We start from the raw sequence: 11,118 nt of genomic DNA, 5'->3' as shown, positions 1-11,118 counted from the left end.
GGTCCTCATAAGAGGGAGGCAGAGAGAGGGGCAGACCTCATGCTGCTGGCTGTGAGTATGGAAGAGTGGCCACAGGCCACGGATGTGGAAAAGGGGAGAGATGGGTCTCCTTGGGACCCCCAGGAGGAACCAGCCCTGCCCACACCTGGATGTAGCTCGGGAGGCCCACATTGTTACAGCAGCAACAGGAATCTAATACAAGTTTTCTGTGGGCAGTGCTGACCCAGGAGAGAGGGCTGAGTGTTGATTCAGGACATTAGGCACCTTCATAGGAAAAACACCTTGAAAATGGGAGCTGCCTTTCCCCCATGGTGCTCTACAGTCAGGTGGAAGGAATGCTGGTCATCAGAAGACCAAAATCCACGTTCCAGCTTCAACCCAAGTAGTCTGTGACCCCCAGAAAGGTAAACCTCTTCAGGCCTAATTATGGCCGATGATCGGCCTTGTCCCTTTGGTTCTCATTTCTTATAACGTGGGGTGGCAATATCGTTTTTGTCTTCCCAGATCACTTTCTTTGGGGAAGACTTACCCCAGGCGTGAGCCCCACGCACCTGGCCACCAGACCTACCAGTCACACTCTCATGCCCACCCCCTTTGGTGCCAGGTCCACACTGAACCCGGGCCTGCCAGTCACGATACCCACCTCTTCACTCCCATCAGTGATTGGTCCATGGGGTCATGCGTGACTGAAGCAAGCCAACCGAGTTTCTTCCCTGAGTTTCAACTGTATGAAATTGCCCTTTTTTTAGACCAAAACCAACAGGACATGATCAATTTCATACAGTTCGACTAACAATAATAGGGGGGAGTAGGGGGGAAGCATTCTTCCCAGTGGGGCTCCTAAACTGCCATAGGTAGGCTTGGGGCCACCTTGACTGTCAACAGGAAGGAGGATGAGATCAACACCCTGAAGGAAGAGATGTGGGGGGGCACACCCAGGGGCACGCTTCAGGGGACAAGACCGAGTGACCCAGCTCTGCCAGAGGCCAGGGCTTCTTCTGGATTGCCCAGGCAAAGGAGCCAGTCTTTGCTTGAACTGGTTCAGGATGGGGTTGTCTCTCTTATAAGACCAAGCTTATGGCTCATCGACACGCTAAAGCAGGGAGCAGTAACTTCTACTACACGGGCACTAAGGAAGATTCTCTTCACCCACCTCTTCAGCTCTGGTCAGACAAACACACACTACAGTCAACACGATGTCAGGGTCATCGGAGTTCAGGGTCCCAGATGATGTCACCTCCCCATGTGTTGGGGTGCCTATTTCCCCAAGGCCTTTGTAGACTTGTGGACATGTAGCCCCAGCGGGCCTGTGGTCAGGAAACTCCCTCCTAAACTCCTCTTCCAGTCTGATTAGGGGCTTCCTAGAGGCAGCAGGAGTGATAGAGGGGTCTTCCACTAGGTCTTTGTGTCCTCACCAGCTGGCTCCTCTGCTGGTAACATCTTGATGGGACCATGTAAGCAGCCACCAAACAAAACACATCAACTAGCTGTAAGCTGCAGAGGCCTTTCTCGTCACTGTCTGTCAGCCTTCTCCCACCCCGTCCTCCACGGCTCCCTTCTCTGGTGCTGCCCCTAGGAGAGTCCACAGCACCAGTGATCATTTATCTACCAGCAAGCTCCACATAGAAGTTTCCAGTTCATGTCTCTCTGGAGCTTCAGATGGGAATGGACATGGGACACTTCTGCACACAGCTCAGCTTGTCCCAAGTGGGAAGTGTATATTACCCCAGTCAACCTGCTCACTCTTCCCTCTCCAGACTCCTGGGGACTACCTCTCCCATCTGCTGATGCTCTAGACCAGCCCCCTCCCCCCCCCCCCCAGTCTTCCTCTATCACTTCTCCATCTTCCTTCCCTTCCTTGCTGGTCACCTCCAAATCTGGCCACTCCACGTCCTTCCTCCTCTCCAGGGGACCCCCCCACCTATTCCTGCTCCCATACCTTCACCCCTTCCCTGGGCTAGTGGTGTTCTTGCTAACTCCAGGCCTGCGTCAACCTACCCATTTTTTATACAACTAGAGATAGCTACCTAGACCATGGGATCTCACCCAGGGTGATTTTGCCTTCAGGGGACAGTGGGCAGATGTTTGGGGATGTTTGCGGCTGTCATGACTAGGGGCACTCTTGGCATTGAGGGGTGGAAGTCGGAGATGCTGCTCAACTTCTCACAGCCCAGGATGCCCCACATGTCCACAGTGCCAAGGGAGAGAGGCCCTGGTCTGCACACATACAATGGCGCTACTCCCTGGCCCTTCAGTAGCTCTTTACCACCCTCAGCACCAAGTTCAAAGTTTAGGTCCTCACCTGACTCTCTTCACCAGCCCTTGCTCCTAGCCATTCCATGTGTATTCTCCCAAAGGAATCCTGACACCTGCTATAACGTGGAGGGACCCCGAGGACACTGTGCGCCACAGGACAGAAGGACAGAAGCCAGACACGGACAAATCCTGCGTGACCCCACTCACAGGAGGTCCCTAGAGGAGTCCCATCCACAGAGACAGAGAGTAGATGTGGGAGGCAGGGGTGGGGCAGGGGGCAGGGAGTCCATGTTTCATGGGGACAGAGTCTCAGTGTGGGGAGATGGAAAGTTCTGGACACGGATGATGGGGGTGGCTGCACCACAGTGTGCGTGTGCCTGACGCCGCTGAGCTGTGCGCTCAGAGATGGTTACGATGGTGAATTTTAGGTTGGGTGTACTCTATTGCAGTAAAAAAAATCGCTAACAGAAATCGGAAAGGATGGATGGAGCAGAAGTTTGTGCCTGTCCTTGTGAGTGTGGATTCCAGAAGGGGGGTTCAGCGCTGGTGCAGTAAACGCTGGTGTGGAGTAGAAGGCGTAAAGCCATGGAGGCAACAGGGCTCCCTGGCTGGGAAGTGATTATGAAGTACTCCATGGACACATGCAGGTTAGAGAATCTTCTAGACCCCTGTCAACTCCTCGAGGACAGACGTGCACCTTCTGCCTTGCTCTCATGTCCTGGTAAAGCCTGTGCAAATCGTTGGCACAGACAAGGCATTTGTTGCTTCAGTGAAAAGCTAACAATTTTACCAACAAGTGAGCTATCAGTATGCCTATGTTAGCTTTGCAAAACGTTGGCTAAAGACCTCTAAGGAGCAACCTCTTTGCATCGCTGTATGTTCCGCTTAATGACGTAACATTGAGAGACAAAAGCTGAAGGCTGGAGTGATCATGGGCTAATTACCAGTTTCCAGTCATAAAGTCAAGTCGATTTAAAACTCAACTTTCTCAAAGCACCCGTATTTTTTTTTCAATATATGAAGTTTATTATCAAATTGGTTGCCATACAACACCCAGTGCTCATCCCAAAAGGTGCCCTCCTCAATACCCATCACCCACCCTCCCCTCCCTCCCACCCCCCATCAACCCTCAGTTTGTTCTCAGTTTTGAAGAGTCTCTTATGCTTTGGCTCTCTCCCACTCTAACCTCTTTTTTTTTTTCCTCCCCCTCCCCCATGGGTTTCTGTTAAGTTTCTCAGGATCCACATAAGAGTGAAAACATATGGTATCTGTCTTTCTCTGTATGGCTTATTTCACTTAGCATCACACTCTCCAGTTCCATCCACGTTGCTACAAAGGGCCATATTTCGTTCTTTCTCATTGCCACGTAGTACTCCATTGTGTATATAAACCACAATTTATTTATCCATTCATCAGTTGATGGTCATTTAGGCTCTTTCCATAATTTGGCTATTGTTGAGAGTGCTGCTATAAATATTGGGGTACAAGTGCCCCTATGCATCAGTACTCCTGTATCCCTTGGGTAAATTCCTAGCAGTGCTATTGCTGGGTCATAGGGTAGGTCTATTTTTAATTTTTTGAGGAGCCTCCACACTGTTTTCCAGAGCGGCTGCACCAGTTTGCATTCCCGCCAACAGTGCAAGAGGGTTCCCGTTTCTCCACATCCTCTCCAGCATCTATAGTCTCCTGATTTGTTCATTTTGGCCACTCTGACTGGCGTGAGGTGGTATCTGAGTGTGGTTTTGATTTGTATTTCCCTGATGAGGAGCGACGTTGAGCCTCTTTTCATGAAAGCACCCGTATTTCTAAACTGAAGTAGAGTTCAGACCAACACGTGAAGTTCATTTAGGACTTAAAAAAAATGTCAGCCCCAAACCGAATCTGCCTACGTCGATTATCTTTCCCTTTCCCTTTTCACTCAGATACAATGGAGACAACCTGTCTCAGACAAATGGGCAGTTTACTTAGGGAAAGGTAAAGGGATGGGAGGTTCCAGAAGATCCTTCGTGCCCTTAATCTCAGACTACAAAATATCTTCTAGAGTTTGTTTTATTTTTGTGGGTTTTTTTTGTAAAGATTGGGCTGGGAGAGAATGGACAACGAAAGCTGAGTGCAAAGAGGGAAGATAGCCGATTAAGAGAAATAAGAGAGAACCCAAGAAGGCGATTGCTGGCTCACGCGGTGACCTTGAGCTAAGAGAAAGCCCTGGACAGGATGAGGCATAGTTTATTATTTTTTTTTTTGGAAGAAACGTAGGAGGATAGGTTACCACCTGCGCGTGAGAGATACACGAGAACACCCCAGACAAATCTAAAGAATATGAGTGCAGTTGCCAAAGAAGAGAAATCAGTAGGCACCGACTTGCTGTCCCCAGTTATGCGAATGACCAGTAGAAGCTTCAAGAAGGACTGACACCGGTTCCAAGATCTGAAGTGTGCACGGAGACAGAGGGAAGGAAGAGGCAGGGTCTCTAGAACATAGAGACCCACATTGTGAGCTGTGAACACCAGCGTCTCCAAGCTGAGCCTGTGGCTTGCCCAGCATCCAGCTCGAGTACATACCCCCCTGTCCCGACGTTCCCGGGCCCAGGCGGGAGGCGAAATGCCAGCCTCTCATCCCAACTCAGCAAGGATGGGGTGACACCGAGGAAGTCACCCCCATCTGGGGTGACCAAGTGTCTTAGGTCACCTGGAACTGTTCTAGTCATAACCTGGAGATCAGGACATCTGGGCACCTGCTCCCCCTCTGTCTTCATCTACCAGGAAGGGTCTGGAACAATTCAGGGGTTCCCAAGGGGGTGCTGAGCACGACGCCAGGGTGGGAACAACTTGTTTTCAGCCCCCCCGACGATGCCGGGGACAGCTTCAGCTTGGAGCCAACATGTTCCTAATGCCACTCTTAACTCTTGTCAGTGACTGTTTTCAAAAAGGGCGTGAACTGTGGGTGCACAGCCTTCAGGGAGAGTACCCAGCCCAGTGCCTAGGGTGAAGGGATCGAGGGGCTGGCCTCAGGGGCAAAGTGCAAGGGTGCCCCCACAATCCTCAGTTCAAGATAAATATTTTTACACAACATTTTAAACATATAAACATTAACAGCAAGAAAACGAGCAACCAAATACAAAGACAGGACTTTGCACGTCCCCGACCACCTCTCTCTCCGCCCCCACTCCCAGCCCTGCCGGGTGCTGTGTTGGTTTGAAACTTCGATATTTTGCTCATCGGGAATTTCTCTGCGTTCATTGGTGTTTTCGTGATCGCACTGCAGCGTCATTTCTCATGAACGCTGACTGTTTTTTTGTCCCTTCAAATTTTGTGCCCGAGGTGAGTGTCCTGCCTGCCTTGCTTCGTCTGGGCCCCAAAGGGCAGTAACTACCTAACAATACAACCCAAAACATGGGTTTTCTTCCCATGTACTTATTTATTGTCAGTGACCTCCTCTTTCTTGGTTTTTTTTTTCAATGTTTGTTTACTTTGAGAGAGAGTGTGCTAGCGGGGGACGAGCAGAGAGAGGGGGGGGACAGAGGATCCAAAGCAGGGTCTGCACTGACAGCAGCACGCCTGATGTGGGGTTCGAACTCACGAACCCACAAGATCGTGACCTGAGTCGAAGTCAGACACTCAGCTGACTGAACCCCCCCCCCAGGTGCCCCTTTCTTATTTTCTATTTGTGTCGCAGTGACTACATTTTATTTTAAAAAAGGGAAAAAAATTTAATTTAAAAAAGTAGGCCATTTCAAGAAGATTTAATGAATATTTTCATGGTCTCCCTCCAGATAGGTGCCCTCCTCCGGTGACGCCACTCAGTCTTGTGGTTTTAATAACATCCCTGAATTCTACAAGCTCCTGGCCAGACTCCTCTTCTGAATTCTGGACTCAGGTCCAGCTGGCTGCTGGAGCCTCCTCCTGCTGGTGACCCAAGGTGACCCCATGGGCCCTCCCCTCCTGGTATTCACACCCCTGGGCAGTCTCACCCCCTGAGTTTGTGTGGCTTGCTTCTACGCATTGGAATGCAGCAGAGCCAATGGGCCATCCCTGTCCTGAGTATATTGCGTTAGGTAAGACCCTGTATTGGCAGACTGGAGCTAACAACCCCCTTGCTGGCTTGATGAAGTATGTGGCCACCTAGGAGACCCCCAGATGGCCTGTAGGAACAGAGGGCGGCCACCAGCTGGCAGGCTGCCAAAGCCAGGCCCTCCGTGCTCGCCCATGACCTGAATGAGTTTGGAAGGTGGGTCCTTCCCCAGTCTGGCCTTCAGTTGAGAACACGGTCTCGTGTGATCCTGAGCACGGGGGCCAGCTCAGCCACGTCCAGATTCTGGACCCACAGAAACTGAGAGGTATTAAATGTGAGCTGGTTCAAGCCACCAAACTTGTGGTGACCACAGCCTAATGACTGGCAAGCTGCTCAGATCTGACGCACACCAGACTGAAGCCTGTGGCTTCCCACGGCCTTCCCTGCCTCAGACAGCACCTTCTGTGATCAACTGAGACCACATCTCCTAGGGTCAGCATGACATGTTTCCACAGCCTGGAAGTGCTGGCTGCCCCACCCCCAGAACATACCTAGCATTGGCCCACCTGTGCCGCACCTGCCTTGGTTAAACAGAGAACCACCCAGGCCTCATCACAGGGCTGGCGGCTTCTATCCTCAGCGGCTAAAACCTGACTCAGGCCATGTCCCACCTCTGCTCCATCCTCCCCGGGGCTTTCACTCAGGGCAAAATGCCTGGGAGACCCAGTCCCACCCATCCTCCCTCGTGTGTCCTCAGCTGTTCCTCCTTCCTCCCTCACTAGAGCCACGGAGCCTTCCCACTGCTCCTCAAACATGCAGGACACAATCCTGCCCCGGGGCCTTTGCATCTGCTGTGCCTGCTGCCTGCCATGCTTATCTATATCCTCATGGCAGATGCTTCCACCCCCTGCTATATCTGTTTTCTCCTGGATTGTGCAGTCTGCACCCTTGGGAGTAGACTGCAGGATGGTGCTGAGCCTGGACTTCCGTGGGTCCCTTTGGGAGAAGCGGAAGTCAGGGAAAGAGCAAATGGACGTTCTCTTCATTCTTAACCCAATCCTGACCGAGAGAACCGCCATCTCACCCCACACTCTGGCCTCACGGCTCCAGGGGGCACAGCTTGGTGTCAACGGCCAGGACGTCACTCCTCAGGACAGTGTGCCAGAGCAATGGACCAAGGCTTCAAGGGCTGCCACAAGAGGCATCGCCTCGGGGGCCGCTTGCCGCGACGATGCTCACGCACCACTGCACAGACGCAGGCCCAGAAGCAGTTCTTCCGGCCCCGGCCAACACCCTGACGGCAACATCATGAGAGGCCCCGAGCCCAGACCACCTGGATGAATCACCCTCAGATCCCGCCCCACGGAAACCATGGCGTGATAAACTGATAAACGTTTGTTGTAAGTAAACCTCACCCCCAACATGGGGCTCGAACTCCTGACTCCAAGGTCAAGAGTCACAGTCTCCACCAACTGAGCCTACCAGGTGCCTCTAATAAATGTTTTAATCTGCTAACATCTGGAATAATTTGCTATGCATCATCCGCTCACTCATTTATACGCAGGCTCCAGACCCCACCCGGTGTTCTGTTCCCTTCCAGGCACCACACTTTACTATCAGGGGCCCATCTGGCCCCTTCTCTCCACCTCTTCCAGGCCCCTCACCCTTCCTGTAGCGGCCAGGTGCCCGCGGCTGATCTCCCCTCGCCCCCAGTGGCCACCTGTGCCCGGTCGGTTGGGGTGCTGATCCAGCGTCTGCAAGGGCAAAAGAGCACCGGAGTTCACTGTCTGCCCAGGAAAACCCTGACTTCGCCTCTGCTTCGACCCTCCCCACTGCCCCCACCCCACCCCAGCCCCCTGTGAAAGTCCATCTTTCCCCTGATCCCATGTGATGCTGGCCCCCCTTGCATCCCACCCGGCTGCACGGCCCAAGGCCTGCTGCTGGAACAGGCCCCCCTTGCCCGCCCTCCAGCCTCTCCTGTTTCTCCCGCCTCTCTGCGGGCTCGCCAGGAGACCTCCCCCGCCCGCCGCCCCCACTCCATGAAATAAATCACTCAGCAAGCCTACAGGAAATTTAATAAGCTCGGCCTCTTTTTTTCCTTTCTGTCTGTGGACTTTTTGTTAGGTTTTCATGGGAAGAGGTGTTTGTGAGAAAACTGTTTGCAGTGATGATATCGTGTGTTCCCTTAGCTTTAGTAACATGCACAGAGGAACAGGGAGTTGGGGACCCCTCAGGGCGCCGGGCGGGGTTGCTGATAAACACGGGTGATACCCGGGAAAACAGATAAAGATTCAAAGATTCAAGAAACAAACCTCCAGCCACCTACAACTTGTATAATTTAAAATTAACACAGGTCTCGGGCGCCTGGGTGGCTCGGTTGGTTGGGCATCCAACTCTGGATTTTAGCTCGGGTCATGATCTCACAGTTTGTGGGTTTAAGTTGGGCTCTGGGTTAACAGTGCGGAGCCTGCTTGGGATTCTCTCTCTCCGTCTCTCTCTGTCCCTCCCCTGCTCGAGTGCACACACTCTCAAAGTAAATAAGTAAAATGAAAATTTAAAAAGTAAGATTAATGCAGGTCCTAAATGCCATGGGGGCTCCCAGACTGGAGCCCAAAATGGAAAAAGTACATTCGTGGGAAAACTGGGAAACCTGAACGAGGTTGGCTGCAAGTGCTGTGCCCACATTAATTTTCTGGTCTGCATCTTTGCACTGTGGTTACATGAGGGGAAGCTGGTGCAGCGTGTGCGGGGACCTGCCATGCCATCTTTGCAAGTAAAATTGTTCCAAAATCATTGATTTTACTTTTTTTAATGTTTTTAAATTTTATCCTGTTTAAAAATTTTTTTTTAATGTTTATTTATTTTGAAAGATAGAGGGTGAGCAGGGAAGGGGCAGAGAGGGGGAGAGGGAATCCCAAATAGGCTCCCCGACATCAGCAATGAACCCAACACAGGGCTAGAACTCATGAACTGTGAGGTCATGACCTGAGCTGAAATCAAGAGTCGGCCACTTAACTGACTGAGCCACCTGGGCGCAAGAGAGAGGGAGTGCGAGTGGGGGAGGGGCAGAGAGAGAGGCAGAGAGAATCAGAATCCTAAGCAGGCTCCATGCTGTCAGCAGAGAGCCTGACGTGCGGCTCAAACTCACAAACTGTGCGATCATGACCTGAGCCGAAGTCCAACGCTCAACCGAACTGAGCCACCAGGTGCCCCCCCCCAAATCATTGATTTTAATTAATAGAGGTAGAGGAGGAAAAACAAAGCCTTATCCAGGTATGAGCCAGCAGCCCGAATATATTATCCTTTGCATTAATTTTAGAGCCATGAATGTTAAAATACATAGCTGGGGACAGCTGTGTCCCGTCTCTACTCACATGGACAAGGAGAGGAGCAGCCACGAGCAGAAAGGTCACGCCTGCACCAGTTTATAGATGAAGAAACTGAGGCTTGGAGAGACTCCCTCTCTCTGCCTCTGTCTGTCTGCCTCCCCTCCTCTTCCTCACACACACAGTTCTTTGGATCCCAGCGACGTCCCCCACTTCGCTGGTGGCTTCTCTATCATGAAATGGGCCCCTGTCACCCCAGGACCCTGCTGTCCAGGTACAGCAGGTGAGCCTCCAAGATGGGGTTCCTGGCTCCCCATGCACCAGCCACACCCCTCGGTAAGAGTCACGCATCCCAGAAGCACACGGCGGCCCCCACACGCACCTTGCCTGTAGCGCGTGGATGACGAGGCCCAGACACGGGCATCTGCTTCCTCTGCCTCTGTTCCCCTCCAGGACGGGCAGGGCTCACCCGGCCGCGGTCAGAGGAGCACCCGCCTCTGCCCGGTCCCTCCCGGGTTCCTCCCAGTCTCTCCCAGGGCATCAGACTCTCCCCCCACAGCAGTGATCGCAGTGATCACGGGAGGGGGATGCTCTGTCTTCAGGCCGCACTCAGAGCAGGCTGTTCCGAATAGGAGTTCCCAGCCTTAGCGAAAGGCCGCTCACCACACTGTCCGCGGACCCTCCAAACCCCGCCCTGCACACGGCGTGAACTTGGGGCCACATGCACGTCAAGGACGGGGCTCAAAGCCAGGATGGGCTGCGGGCTTCACTGGCCTCGGTCCACACACCGCGGTCCGATCAGTGCCTACGTCTGACGTCTTGTGTGCGAGGGCCGCGTGCCGCCGCGTCTCCTGGGGACCGCCGTGGCCTGGCTCTCCGATCCACGCGAGCCGCGGTGGCCGCCATCCCCGTTCTCCAGGCCAGGAGGCTAGTAAGGAGTTCACACACGTGATGCCTCACACAACCGCGTACAAAATCAGACAGCATCTCCCAGTGCAATCACAAACACAACACAGACACACACAGGCTCACGTGCGTGGTCGCACACTGAGTGACACAGCCACGCACAGCCACCCCACAAACACTCCGGGACACAACTACACACAGTCACGCGTGACTGTACATCCTCACACAGCCACACAAGAGCACACACTGTTGCCATACAGCCACACGCGACTACACAACCTCACACACGAGGTGGCAGTGACACAGACGCGCAGTCTCACACAGCACCCCGGTCAGGCCTGCGGGCAGGTGGCATGGGCTCTGGGTCCACGGCCACGCGCAGAACCCAAGTCCACTCACCTGCAGGGTTCCCGAGGCTGTCCCTGCACGTGGCAATGAGGCTTGTGTTTAATGTGAACACACAGTCCCCCCAAGCCCACACCTTCCCCCGTGGGGTCCAGGGAGCCTGCGAACCCTGAGATGTGGCCCCTGTGGCCCGGCCACCCTCAGCCATTTCAGGGGCAAAGCGGGTACTTCTGACCGGACCGCAGAACTCCAGTGACAGCCTGCCCTTGGCGCC

At 53.2% G+C, this 11,118-nt stretch overlaps 1 long non-coding RNA gene across 1 annotated transcript; it reads left to right on the top strand.

The window, feature by feature from the left end:
* The first annotated feature begins 221 nt into the window (after positions 1 to 221).
* On the top strand, positions 222 to 5,475 carry LOC122486649. The gene is made up of 2 exons (XR_006298200.1): positions 222 to 2,502; positions 4,333 to 5,475. It is a non-coding gene; the product is annotated as an uncharacterized LOC122486649 (long non-coding RNA).
* The last annotated feature ends 5,643 nt before the right edge of the window (positions 5,476 to 11,118 follow it).

This window comes from Prionailurus bengalensis, chromosome A2 (genome assembly GCF_016509475.1).
Source record: "Prionailurus bengalensis isolate Pbe53 chromosome A2, Fcat_Pben_1.1_paternal_pri, whole genome shotgun sequence".
NCBI lineage: Eukaryota > Metazoa > Chordata > Mammalia > Carnivora > Felidae > Prionailurus > Prionailurus bengalensis.
The sequence above is the reverse complement of the archived record's forward strand: the minus strand, read 5'-3'. Positions and strand labels throughout refer to the sequence as shown.